General features: G+C 38.4%; 1 long non-coding RNA gene across 1 annotated transcript; it reads right to left on the bottom strand.

The window, feature by feature from the left end:
- Positions 1 to 10,062: 10,062 nt before the first annotated feature.
- Positions 10,063 to 11,985, bottom strand: LOC124857394. Its single transcript, XR_007035580.1, has 4 exons — positions 11,890 to 11,985; positions 11,682 to 11,715; positions 11,376 to 11,458; positions 10,063 to 10,126 (listed from the first exon to the last, which is right to left on the bottom strand). It is a non-coding gene; the product is annotated as an uncharacterized LOC124857394 (long non-coding RNA).
- Positions 11,986 to 14,218: the final 2,233 nt, after the last annotated feature.

Genomic DNA, 14,218 nt, shown 5'->3' with positions numbered 1-14,218 from the left:
ACACAGTCGAGCTGGGTCTGTCTTGGTATAATTCTGCTCTCCTTGTGCTTGTAGCAAGCAAGGCAAATTGTTTAACCTTTTCCTTAAGTTGTTGTCTTTCTTTTCCATCTAAACATTTTTCTGACACAGCTTCCATGCAGCATGAGCTCCCAATCCAGTAACTTAGCAGCTATTAACAGTAATGTTAATAGCAGCACAGCACACTATACTGATGGCTGGAGGTGGAGATTCAGCCACCAAAGCTCCATCCATCGGTAGAAACACAACTGGTACCGTACTGAGTAAAGCAAAACCGAGTAGAACGGAGCCGCGCTGCCTAAACGAGCCAGTGGAAAAGGAGCATTCAAGGACCGCACATAGCTTCTTCTTTGTCTTTTTTTGGCAGTTCGCTTTATGGACACATATACAGGGGTTGGACAATGAAACTGAAACACCTGGTTTTAGACCACAATAATTTATTAGTATGTTGTAGGACCTCCTTTTGCGGCCAATACAGCGTCAATTCGTGTTGGGAATGACATATACAAGTCCTGCACAGTGGTCAGAGGGATTTTAAGCCATTCTTCTTGCAGGATAGTGGCCAGGTCACTATGTGATACAGGTGGACGAAAACGTTTCCTGACTCGCTCCTCCAAAACACCCCAAAGTGGCCCAATAATATTTAGATATAGTGACTGTGCAGGTCATGGGAGATGTTCAACTTCACTTTCATGTTCATCAAACCAATCTTTCACCAGTCTTGCTATGTGTATTGGTGCACCGCCTTCAGGATACAATGTTTGAACCATTGGATGCACATGGTCCTCAAGAATGGTTCGGTAGTCCTTGGCAGTGACGCGCCCATCTAGCAGAAGTATTGGGCCAAGGGAATGCCATGATATGGCAGCCCAAACCATCACTGATCCACCCCCATGCTTCACTCTGGGCATGCAACAGTCAGGGTGGTACGCTTCTTTGAGGCTTCTCCACACTGTAACTCTCCTGGATGTGGGGAAAACAGTAAAGGTGGACTCATCAGAGAACAATTCCAGTCTTCACATTGTCCACAGCCCAAGATTTGCGCTCCTTGCATCATTGAAACCGACGTTTGGCATTGGCATGTGTGACCAAAGGTTTGGCTATAGCAGCCCGGCTGTGTATATTGACCCTGTGGAGATTCTGACGGACAGTTCTGGTGGAAACAGGAGAGTTGAGGTGCACATTTAATTCTGCCGTGATTTGGGCAGCCGTGGTTTTATGTTTTTTGGAGACAATCCGGGTTAGCACCCGAACATCCCTTTCAGACAACTTCCTCTTGCGTCCACAGTTAATCCTGTTGGATGTGGTTCGTCCTTCTTGGTGGTATGCTGACATTACGCTGGATACCGTGGCTCTTGATACATCACAAAGACTTGCTGTCTTGGTCACAGATGCGCCAGCAAGACGTGCACCAACAATTTGTCCTCTTTTGAACTCTGGTATGTCACCCATAATGTTGTGTCCATTTCAATATTTTGAGCAAAACTGTGCTCTTACCCTGCTAATTGAACCTTCACACTCTGCTCTTACTGGTGCAATGTGCAATCAATGAAGACTGGCTAACAGGCTGGTCCAAATTTGGCCTTGAAATCTCCCACACTAAAATGACAGGTGTTTCAGTTTCATTGTCCAACCCCTGTATATGTCTATGGCTGGCATACAACGATCGATGTGGGGCATTACTGTCACCAGCTGGCTTGGAGTGTGGACCAGAATGTCGCTGACCCACATAGATGTCGCGCCCTTTTCAAAAGTCAGATGCAGCAGCTGGCAGGAATAAAATGTCAATATCTACATAGTAAATGAGAAAATACTTCACAACCCGCACAAAACGCTCTCTGGGTCTGGATTTGAACTGGAGTCCGGGCTTTGGGGACCCCTGATTTAGAGAATTAATAGTAGCCATCATTTTATTAACTGGTTTCATAAACATGGTAATAACTTATATTCTGCTAATTCTCCTGTCTCTTTGTTGACAAAAACTTTTGCCTGTTCTGAAGTCCTATTCAATTTAATGAACACCTTTCAATAAGCTGTCCAGGTTGACTTTCTCAATAATCTTGCTTGCCTAGCAATATTAGCATTTCTCTTTATTAGATGTTTAACATAGGCATTTGTTCCTTTAAGCTTGCCCCCCTGCTGAAGTAGTTCTTTCTTTTGTTTTCTGCTTGCAAAGCAGATGACGATGGTTGGTTTCTGAATTTTATTTTTCCTAGGGAGAGGGTGAAATCCTTGAATATCTTTGCTTTCCAAATGTATACCTTTACTTTCAAAGAAAACAAATACCTGTTGCTCTAGAGAGAGTAGTTCTTGCTCTGGTGGATTCCTGCTTTCCACCGCTGTCACCCTACCATATGTTCTGTGTGTAGTTCCCAATCCAGTGACTATTACATCATTTATTCTGGGATATTGTTCCAGTTCTGATATTCGTCCTTCCAAAAGTACAATTCTCTTATCTATTTCTTCATCTTTCCTTCTGAGGTCTTCAATCTCTTCCATTAGGTCCATTATTACTTTTTGATGTTATGAGATTGTTGATATTTCTTCTGACATGAAGTTTAGTGATTTCTTTATCTCTTCCAGTCCCCCATCAGTCATTATATTACTTCTTTTAGGAGGCATCTTTGTTGTATCCTTCGTCCTTTATTTGAGCCTGATTACAGGCTGTTGGCTAATGGTAGAGTCAGTGGGCTTAGTGGGAGAAGCTCCTGGGCCTGGTGGTGGTAACTCCTGGGCTCCGGCTGTTTAAACTCTATGCACCTTCGCCGGCAGCAATGTGCAGAGAACCCATGGAGAAACTTGCCATGTGGTTGGCCGGGGGGTTTGGGTTACTCACTGAGGAGCCCAGGGACTGGAGCACAAGGCAGGTCCACCTAGACACCCTGGTTGTAGACCTTAGGAACTGGAGCACAAGGCAGCAACAGAGGCATGGTGCTCAGAGGCAGCGTGGCACATGCTCTAGTGCACTGAAGCAGTAAGAACCAGGATCTAGACCATTCAGACAGCAAGGAGCAGTTCTAGGGCTGTCAGGCAGCATGAAGAAGGTTCCGGGACCTAGAGGTGACTTGAGGCAGAGAATGCATTGAACAGAGCCACCAGAGCGTGGAGGCATCCTGGGATGCATGGGCTGTTTTCCACCTAGTTGAGTACTGGCGCCTGCAGATTGGGTGCACCCAACAGGTGCAAAGGCATATGGCACTGTGGCGCACCTATATGGTGCGCTACTGCATGCCGAGATGTCAGTCCCTCAGAGACTGGAGTGAGGTGAGGTGGCTGTGGCATACAACCCTGCTGACACTGGTGATGAACGTGCGAGGAGTTGAGCCAAGGTTTCAACAGTGAGGCAGGGAACAGTTTAGATAAGGAAATGTTCATGGCAGGATTGGAAAGATTAATGGTGTTATTGTAAAACAGTCACATAGGCTAGTATTATATCCTGCAGATGTGGTGTTATTCACGTTATTCCGGGCATCTCTGCTAAGAATCCATTATTATGTGTTGCCAGATTGATTTAAGTTAGTAAGTTAGAAAGTTAGACTAGATTGGTTAAGACATTTACATACACCAATATTATGAATCTCAGTATACATGCCCAGTATGTATCAAAATGTGGGTATTTTTGATGAAGATATTTGTGCAAAGAATGCATAACAATGTCCTCCGTGTAGACCGGTAAGGTCTGTTGTTACCCTGACCCTGTCTTTATAAATGTTAGTTTTATTCTTTTTCAATGTACCATTTCATGCTGACATTATGGCCAGTTTTTGGCACAGCATTTTAATATTTTCTAAGAATGTCTGCTTGTTTTTTTAAGAGATTTTTGTAACTGGAAGGAAAATGTCTGCTGATAGCAAATATCCAGACTAGTACAGCTTGTGTTATGTGAAATAATGTTCAAGGCTTTGGACAAGCCCAGTTAGTTGCTCCATGTTGGTTCAAGTATTCCAGAGCCCCACAGGCCCAGCGGAAATGTGAGGGTGGCAGTGCTAGCAGTAGCCTAACACACCTACATCTGATAATTCTGAACCCAGGCATACTGTAAGTACACTTCTTTACATGAGAGACTCATTTTATCAAAAGCCCCATAAGGTAAGTTCAATAATACAGCACCTGCTTTTAAAAAATGTATGCATTTATAGAAATTTTATAATTAAATGCAAACAGAGAGGAATGGAAAACAACATCAAGGAAAATACATCTTGAAAATTAGTTGCTGTATTTCAGTAGACTAATGAGGCCAATGTTTGCTGCAAGCAGTAGTATAGTCATTGAGTCAAGGGAGAAATTCTGTGCATTTGCTGTGATAAGCAGTCATCTACATAAATAAATGAATAAATATTCAGTTCCTCATACATTTACAATTAATGCAAATCATTTTATCAAAGTAGGCAGGCCACACGTAATTTATATCTTAAATTTGTTGTTTGATGCAATAAAACTATTCCTAAAAAATTTTTTTTTCAGAGTGAAAATGTAATTGAGTAAATGTAAATAGTGAAAACCCACTTCTGTGTATAATGACTAACACCGTTTCTATTTTCAGTTCAACATACTGTAGAACTTTAAGTAGAACATATTTTAACATTTAACATAAAGAGAATTTTCAGCTCATTATGGAGATTAGATCAAATGTTTCTTTCTAGTTTCTGCATTGTGTATCTGTTTGCTCTGTAGACTGCTAGGATATATTGTCCTTCTGAAGGCACATATGCTTCAGTTCTTTCAAATAGCTCTTACAACCTGGTGGGTGGGCAGCAACATAAAGAGAAGAATTATTTCAGTAACAATATGCTCAGGTCAGTCCCAGGTGGGAAACTAAAAACATACATCAAACATACATCAAAACATAGACCTTTTTCAGGCATGCATTTAATCCACACTCTCCCAAGGGTGGAGAGTTAGGAAAATAAAAACTGCCCTTCAACTATACACTTAAAATGCACTCAAAGACCAGTGTGACTTCAGACACGATTGAATCTTGTAACTTCTTCCTCTTCGGCACTGCACAGAATAAACCATGTATGTTCCAGTCCTTGCATCATCTATGCCTTCTTTCTGCTCCTAAGTTTCACCTGACATCATAAAATGCATCTGACACGCAGCTTTTACCATATTTGACGTGGAGCAAGCACCAGGGGGATTGCAACTGAACAGTGAGTGATAAATAGGAAGAGGGGAGAGACTATTCACAACAGGCTTACAGAGAGAAGCAAAAGCTGTTGCTTTAGCTCCCAATCATGGGCTCAGGATAATAGTTTCCACAGATCAAAGTTCTCTGCTGTTAAATCTTTTAACATGAGACACTGATTGAAAATCTGCATTGCAGAAGCTATCATTCCTTAGGAAACAGTGAATCTTCCAGTTGTTTTTAAGGATAACATTGAGCATTAACCTTCACTTACATCAGACTTGTTTTTGTGGTTATCAGTAAAATAAATTCAACTATAAATGTGAAAAACCCTCTGAGATCTTTGGCTGTTTTCTGAAAATGTACTTGCTTACAAAATGGGCACCCGAGTTAAAAATCTGAAAAATAGAAGACTTAAATCTCAAAGGTTTTAAAAAGATCAAATTCTGGAATGTTTAAAAAATTTCAGAAGAAAAGGAATCACTTGTTCAGATGAGAGTGAAACTATTGAGTGCCTTCAAATGCATGTACTTCCAACCGCAAATTCAACTCCAGTTACAGTTACTGTGCCTGAAAAGTGAGTGTAAAATGTTGTGCTTTGCCACTCCCTAACAGTTGTGATAGTGTTATTAGGCTATCAACTTTCCAGTTTTTCCAGCAAATTACATCTTTCTGCCCGAACGCCTTAATTACAGTTGCCTCAGATTACAAAACACTTAAATGAAGGTGTTTGTCCTTCAGTGGCTCTGTAGACTGTATTCTGCTGTTATATATTGCATTTGCCTTTGAGCCTTTGATCCCATATTGTTGTAGGGCGTGCTTCACTCTGGATAATGACACTCTCTTACCAGCTTCAGTCTTCGCAAGGTCTTTTGGTGCTACTATTCTGGATAACTAAAGTGTTAATATTTACAATAAGAACTGATTTCTTTGGTTTAAAGATTTAAAATTTTTATTTTTTTAAATAAAAAAATAAAGAGAATTCAAAGAATTTTGAAAGTCTGAGTGTTAGCAACTTTAATATAAAAAATGTGTTTGAACCTCATGCCCTGATTACAGCTGATAAAGCCTCCGTCTGTTTATCCAGTTCCCACTACTTCCTAGCATCACTCGTCAATAACGTGTTCAAGATACTTAAGCTCCTCTGTTTAACAGTGTAGGGAAAATATCACTTGAGACTCAAAGGAACTGACTGTAATCCTTACCTCTTCACGTTGTGCTGCAAAAGGTGTGTTCTGGAGGATTTAATTTGAACACAGCAGAACCACATCATTTATAAAAGACAAAGACGAGACCTCGAGATTCAAAAACCAGACAAATTTCTTTCTTTGACAAGTGGAAAATATGTAACTAAAATGTCAATGAAATCTGCCTTAATAAATGCTGAATAGACAAACTGAGCAGATTTAAAATTGAGGTCTGAAATACAAATTAGCATTAAAATTGAAAGACAAATAAACTGATGGGTTATTTTTTTTAACCTAAATACCTGGTTGAGAAATTGTGATGCCGGCAATATCTTTGAGTCTTGTTTTGATTATAAAGTTTATTAATAACTATATAATCAAATCAACTAAATAAAATAAATCAAAATTCATTTGTTTCTCAAGTCATTATTTGGTTATCTTTATTTTTATTATCTGATTATTTTACATGTATAATTAAACTTAAATTTTAAGTTAATTTTAAGTATGTGCTAATTTTAAGCCAAATTCAACTTACAGTGTTTCACAAGTCAATATAATCCTCTCATTTTTGCAGATATTTTATTATATCTTTTCATGCGACAACACTAATGATATGATATTACGAAAAAATGTAAAGTAGTCAGTGTACAGCTTGAGTAACAGTGTAAATTTGCTATCCCCTCAAAATGACTCAACAAACATAAATGTCTAAACTGCTGGCAACAAAAGTGAGCACACCCATAAGAGAAAATGTCCAAATTGTGCACACAGTGTGACTATTTTGTGACCACATATAATTTCCTAGCACTAGAACTTCACTAGGACAGTGGCTTGCATTGACTTTGCAGAAATCCCTCATACTTATCATGCATGTAGCAACACCAAATTTGATACACCTGCTGCCCATCCACACCTGAGACCTAATAACATTAATGAGTCACATGACACCAGGGAGGGAAATAGGCTAATTGGGCACAATTTGGAAATTTTCACTTAGGGCTGTACTCACCTTAGCTGCCTGCAATTTTGACATTAATTGATGTGTGATGAGTTATTTTGAGGGGACAGCAAAGTTACACTGTTATACAAGCTGGACACTGACAGATTTACATTGTATCATATCATTAGTGTTTTACCATGAAAAGATATATTTATAAAACTGTATTATGTTCAATTTTATTTAGAAATCCAAGTTATGTCTTACTCTATGCAACACACTGTTTGGTACTCTTAATGTTAGACATTATTAACTTGAACCAATTTTCTGGGTTGAAAACGTAAACCGATATGCTGGATTAGACCCAAAACCCAAATCCTAAAACAATCCAGGTTTGGATTACTTAATTCTTGACCAAAATTGAACTTTCATCAAATACTGCTGTTAAATTCAAAAGGTTTGCTTGTCAATGTAAAGTTATGAGTTTGTAGTCATGAATCTTAAGCTAATTTGCTTTGATAAGCCTTATGATCCTTATGAGATCAATACTTTTTCCTTGTGGCTGCCTAAGGATGTATTATCCCTCTTTCACTCGCATATTGAGACAAATAGGACACTATTTATCACTGAAAAAATTTTCTAATGTTACTTAAAACTTGGATTAGTAAATTATTCTGAATGATGGCACCTTGAAGAACAAGTTTCCATTTAAATTAATATGGTAAGAATCCCTGTTAATAACAAACAAAGTAGCCCCTGCTGATTGCACATCCCACAGTGAAGCGTGACATAAAAGCAGACAGCTTTTTAGACCCACATACAGCGAAACAGTTTACTTCTGCTGATACAGTGAACTGAGAACAAACGCCTGACAAAATGTTTCAGTAGAGACTGAAATACATGCACGCACACACAGACACACACATGCACGCACACACGCGAATATATCCCAAGGCTCCTATTTCAGACATAAAAAGAGATAATACAGCTTTGCACTCAGAATCACCCCTGTTAGTCCCCAAGCATGAAATTTCAGCCTTGGCAAAGGAGTGGGGACATAAAACAGAGAGACAATAACAAATCACACAAACACTCATTTATAGATTCACACACATCCTCCCACCTGCAGCCATGCCAGATTAGGATTAGGCCAGTGTTGTGTTTGTCTCTGCATCTTCCTGTCAGTCAGCAGCTTGGTACTGGTGCTTGGTGCCTCCTGGTTTACTGTCATTTAAGGGCAGATGTTTAACTGCAGCCCTCTTCCTTCTTGAATAATTCCTGTTTTATCTGGCCAATTCCCTGCTGTGTAACAAGGCCAATAAAAATCAGAGCCTCATTAGCATACTTACATAAGATAAACCAATGAACTAGGTTCAGGTTGAGGACTAAGGTATATTTCGGATTATATACGGTTAGGCGCAAAATTATTCATACCCCTGGCAGATTTAGATTTAAAATAACATTTATTCAACCAATGGTTATGTATCTAATACAAAATACAACAGGCGTGTATCAAAAGACTATAAAAGAAAGTAAAAGGCGCATTGATTCAAAAAAAGAAAAAACCTGTTAGTACTATTAGTAACATTTTGATGAAAGAAAAATGAAAGTTGAAAATCAAACGCAATCAAAATGCATCAAAAGTAATCAAACATTTCTCATAATTGCTGAACAGCCTTATGAATATTTCCACTGGTATTTTGATCAGAGGTTACAGGAAAAACTTTTCATAATTGGTTAGTAATGTGTTGCTTTTTTATTGTTAATCACTAATAATGTAAAATTGTTTCTGAGGTTTGCAGAAAATTTTGCAATAATACAGTTCATGGGAATGGGATATGTTATGTGGGATTTTAAATATACTTCTTTTGCCTTGATAGAGATACAGTATTTATGGGGTAAAAGCCAGACCCTTCTCCAGTTTATGTCTTTATCTGGAGGTCTCACATAAGATTTGCATCTAGATACAACACTGTCCTTTCTTTGAAATTGCTGAGAGAGTGGGGTATGCTCAGTCGTTTTTCCCCCCTCTAGGCAAGGGGAGGTGATACACAGGTAAAACCAAAATGTCTACATTTATTTGAGGATGTTTCCCATCAGTGGGAATTAATCTATGACATAAGAAAAAAAAAAAGGTCTTGTAGCTCAATTTACCCCAGCTTAAGGGTAAGTTGGGCGTCTCTCCTCTCTCTTCTCTTACCACCACCCCCCCAAGGCTGGATTGTGTTCAGATGATTATCCCAGTTGATTAGTTCATACATGACAAAAACATACACAGCACATTCTTGTAAATACAATATTACCATTTTTTGTATTTCATTTATTTGTTTTCATTTACTATATATTTACTTAGTTATTATTTCACGCAGATTACTTTAACGTGACACCATCACACTGGAGGCCAGGCTTCAAGCTATAACTCCAGCTGCCAGTACAAACAAAGCAGGTTCCATGCAGAGTAGAGCGAGACCGAGTGGAGTAGAACCGCGCAGCCTAAATAGAGCCAGTGGAAGAGGGGCATAACACCATACAAGCACAACGATCTTCTTCTCAATTGTTTGGGACAGGAATCTTGTTTCTGTCTGTTAATTCAAATGATGAATTACAGTATATCTTTGGACTCAGGCTGTGGAACTGGTCAGCAAGTTGCTCGATGAAGTCTGCAAGATCCTTCTCCATCTCCTCTGTGAAGACTCTCTTTGCTTGTGCTGTCCCACTGTACCCTACTGTTTGTCTGCACAGTGTTGACCTGTCAGCTGGGATTTTCATGTCTTCACCTAAGCAGCTGCTCTCTCCATCTTGTCACAGTGTGTTGACCCCCCTGTCTTTGTTGTATTTTCTTGGCACGATTACCTTCTAAAATGTGTAAAATATTAGGAAGAAAAAACAGCTATGTAATATAACAGTAAAATAAACCTTTTTGACATAATGTTACCCATGCTTCATGGTGGGGTAAGTTGAACCCCTGGCTCAACTTACCCCAAGGCATTTGGCTCACTTTACCCCACAGCCACCACTTTGGAAAAAAAAACAAAAAGATGACCTAGCTTTGCAATTCAAGCTAATCTTTAGCTAAATGATTCTCGTGGTTTAATATGCTAGTAAAACATCAACATGTATAATGTAAATTTTTAAACCTAGATAAATTAGCTTTCAGGTAACAGTCAATATAGCTAAAATGTAAAACATTTGCATTGATAAGCAAAAACTGCTTTTGTAAAGAAAACATACAGACTACATTACCACATCCTTATATTAACAACAGGGACAGTTAAATAGAGGGTGCTTGCAGAATTCATGGTCACATGACAACAAATGTGTAGTATTACCTAGATACAGGGGGTGGGTCAACTTCCACACTGGCTCATCTTACCCCACTCTCCCCTATGCGTCTGTTGTACTGCAATAGAAGCTTCTGCTCAGCTATGAATTATTCTGATCTTTTTCTTTTTTTTTTCTTAAAATGAATATTTTTGATGCTCCTATTTTCTTACCACTCCACCATCTAGCCATGCTCAGTGTGTTTCACTGCTTCAGGCCTGGTCGATATTTTGACCCTTACCCAAGCAGTTATCAATACTTGAATTATATCACAAATTAAATGCTAAAAAACGTTCGCCAAATATTCTAATATTTACCCTGCATTTTATAAAAAGAATTTAAAATATGTAATTTTACTTCCCACAAACGTGTTTTCTAATTTCAGGTTCTGCTTTTTTAGTTTTTTTTTTTTCATTGCAGCTATTGAGAACAAACATGACTTATGTATTCAATTTCAACCGTTTGTGTGTTTATCTCTGACTCTATGCAATAGATATTGTTATGTCCACCCGTATGGTGGGATAACATAAAGGAGACCAAACAAGGATATTTGCTTAAACAAAAAAATATCTTAAAGTGAAATAAATGACAAACCTGAAATGAAAAGCCAAATTACAGCTTAACCCAAAACGCCAATCAATAACCAAACTAAGCAAATCTAACAAAACCTAAACAGAAAAGACAAACCAACCAAATGAAGATCTCAGGAGGGAGAGAGAAAGGCTGCAGCACTGTGTGTGGCAGTTCTTAATTAGAAGGAAGTAATCAAGGCAGCCACCAGCACCTGCAGAAGGCCTTTTTTCAAACCCTGCAAGGTAGAACAGCCAAAAACAAATCAGGGCCGCAACTCGGTTGTCCCATGGATTCCTGCAATAAAAGAAAAAATGTGTTGACATGAAAGCAGTTTCAAAAACACATTATTGTAAGTGTAAATAATGTAAATTCATCCATTACAAAGATTTGTTCACAGTATGTTTAGTTTTACACCATCTTTACATGATCACACAGCAAATGAGAATGAAATGAAAATGAACTAAATACAAAACATATACACACACCACAAATGAAGAAAATTGTGTCAGAATCCTACCCCAGCCCATGATCTGCCACTTTGGTTTTCCATTCTGCATTGAGAAGAAAATATACACATTTAAGACTCACATATTTCACCGCATTGATTATGTGGTTGAGAAATAAATAATCTGTTATTACAGTCACTTCAACTTCGCATCTGTGGTGCAAATTAACATGGTCCCAATGACACAAAAAATACGGACACTTTAGCTGTAGCTACTTACCACCCAATGTTGTAGCCTGCTCTTTCCTGGTATGTCCATTCACTGAAGCCTTGACCTGCAGTGCAATCAGTCTGTCGATTCAGTCAGCACCAACCAAAAGGGAAATGTCTTACTTAGTTCCTCCTTAGGCCCCGCCTGGGATGTTCATGTTCTCAGCACTCAAAACATGTTGAGTTCAAGCAAAAAAGGACAGCATCAAAACCAAAAGTTTGAGATTCACAAACAAAGATTTCTAACGTGCAAATAAAAGTTTATGTTTTGCAGCTAGCTTTTTCACTTCAGGAGAAAAAAATAAGTGATTTGAATTTAAAAAAAACAGGCTTTGTAAACAAAATTTTACTTTCAAAAAAATATATGTTATTGCAATTTTAAAAGTTTTGATAACGAATGTTTTTTTTAATTTTTTATTTAAATTAGTTTTTGTTTGATTGAATAATAAAAAAACAAATTTTCCTTCATAGGCAGCCTTCAACTTTGAGGATAGGAGCGTGAAAAATATAACTTTTGGCGAAGTCTTGGTGAGTTAGCAAAGTTGATTAAAATGGCTAATAGCCGACTAGCGCCCTCACGAGAAACACCTATAGCAACTGTTTGTTTGGTGAACTTCAGTCAGTTAAAAGCTAAATGCTAAAACTGTTAGGGCCCTTCTCTTTTGTATTTCATACGCAAATACTTTGTTGCTCAACCATTGATTGATGCTGTTTTCTGTTTTGCATGTTTTTTGTCTTTTATTTGATGGCCATTCTGAATGCTGTGATGTTTCCCATAGGCAGTGGTGAAAAATGTGTTTTTGGTTTACTACCAGTAAATGAAAAATGTGAATGACTTATTAGAGTAACTGTTTTGTTTAAGCATTTCATAATCATAAATTAGTAAATCTTTAAGAAAATTGCTGTAGATCCCCCCCTCTCTGAAACTCTGCAAGAAGGAAACTGCAGGGTCTCTTAGCCTGGAAAGACTAACTTACCTTGCAACGGGCAAACAGCAGGACTTTGTGCATCTCTGGAAACCATACATTAGTATTACAGAGACTGGAAGTGGGGCTTATTTATAAAAAAGTGGGCGTCGACTCTGTCGGTTCTATGGATCTTCATCATCAATCTTGTGAGTTGTATGTATGTATGCTTATGTACATGATCAATGCAGGTTTAAAAATGTGGGTGTGTGCGAATGTGAGAGGGTTTAGATGTTTGTTTAGCAATGTTAAGATGTTTGTGTTGTATAAGTGAAAAACTTGATAAAAATATATGAAAAAAAGGAAATTGCTGTACAGTGAGGGAAATACAGACAATGTTTATTTAAACTGTTACCTTTGTGCTACAGTGGTATGTTTCTGTGATTCTGATATCTTATGGCCATAAAGAGTTAGAATTTGGAATGTGAGTAATAGCTCTTTCTAACTTTGTTTTGTTTTGGGAGTCCTTGAAACCTGTTGGAACTTTAAAGTCTTCCTGACAAGGGAGATGACAAGCCAACCCAGAACGCATCACTTTCTTTTCCTAAGGGGATGAGCAAAACTGCCCTTCTTCTTGAGGAGTGACCAATCTGGTCCTTCATCAGGAAACGCAACACTGGTAATGTCCCATATTATCAACTTTTAAAGCTGCAGTAGGTAACTTTTGATTAAATTTATTTTTTTAATATTTTAAGTTCAAAGTGTCACTATGTCTTGACAGTAGAATATGGACAGACAATCTGTAAAAAAAAAATAAAAATCAAGCTCTTCTGGCCCCTCCCAGTGGTCCTACTGCCATTTGTAGAAATACATCACTCCCGGTCAGAACCAACCAATCAGAACCAGGTGCAACATCTTAGTGTCTGGGGCGCGGATCTGGGGCCTCATGTTTTGCATCTTTCATACTAAAAGTTTGCGGTAGGGCGAAATTCTGAATTTTGTGGTGCACAAAAAAATTCAAATGTATGAAACTGTGCGTAGACATGTCACGGCACATGTAGCCTTCATATACCCTAATTTCTCGTGGATTTGACATCCAGTCCACATGGCACTTGGTCTGCCCGATCACCGCCCCTAAATACATATGCAAAGTAGCATAAATATCCAGAAGTCATCCATCACGTGTCCAAATAACCATGCCAACAGTGTTGTGACAATCAAAGAACCGGTTCCTTTCGGCGGAAAAACGAGACTGTCTCCACACCGTGAGGGGTATTTGTAGTCAGTTACAGCAAACCAACATCTTCTTGAATGATGTCAGCAACTCAAACCTGACTGAAAATAAAACGTTTGTCAGCTTGTACCTGTTTAGTTCTACAGTGTGTGTATCTACAGGTCCTTCTCAAAATATTAGCATATTGTGATAAAGTTCAT

Source organism: Girardinichthys multiradiatus, chromosome 20, assembly GCF_021462225.1.
Source record: "Girardinichthys multiradiatus isolate DD_20200921_A chromosome 20, DD_fGirMul_XY1, whole genome shotgun sequence".
Taxonomy (NCBI): Eukaryota; Metazoa; Chordata; class Actinopteri; order Cyprinodontiformes; family Goodeidae; genus Girardinichthys; species Girardinichthys multiradiatus.
Note: the sequence above shows the minus strand (reverse complement) of the source record. Positions and strands in the feature narration are given on the sequence as shown.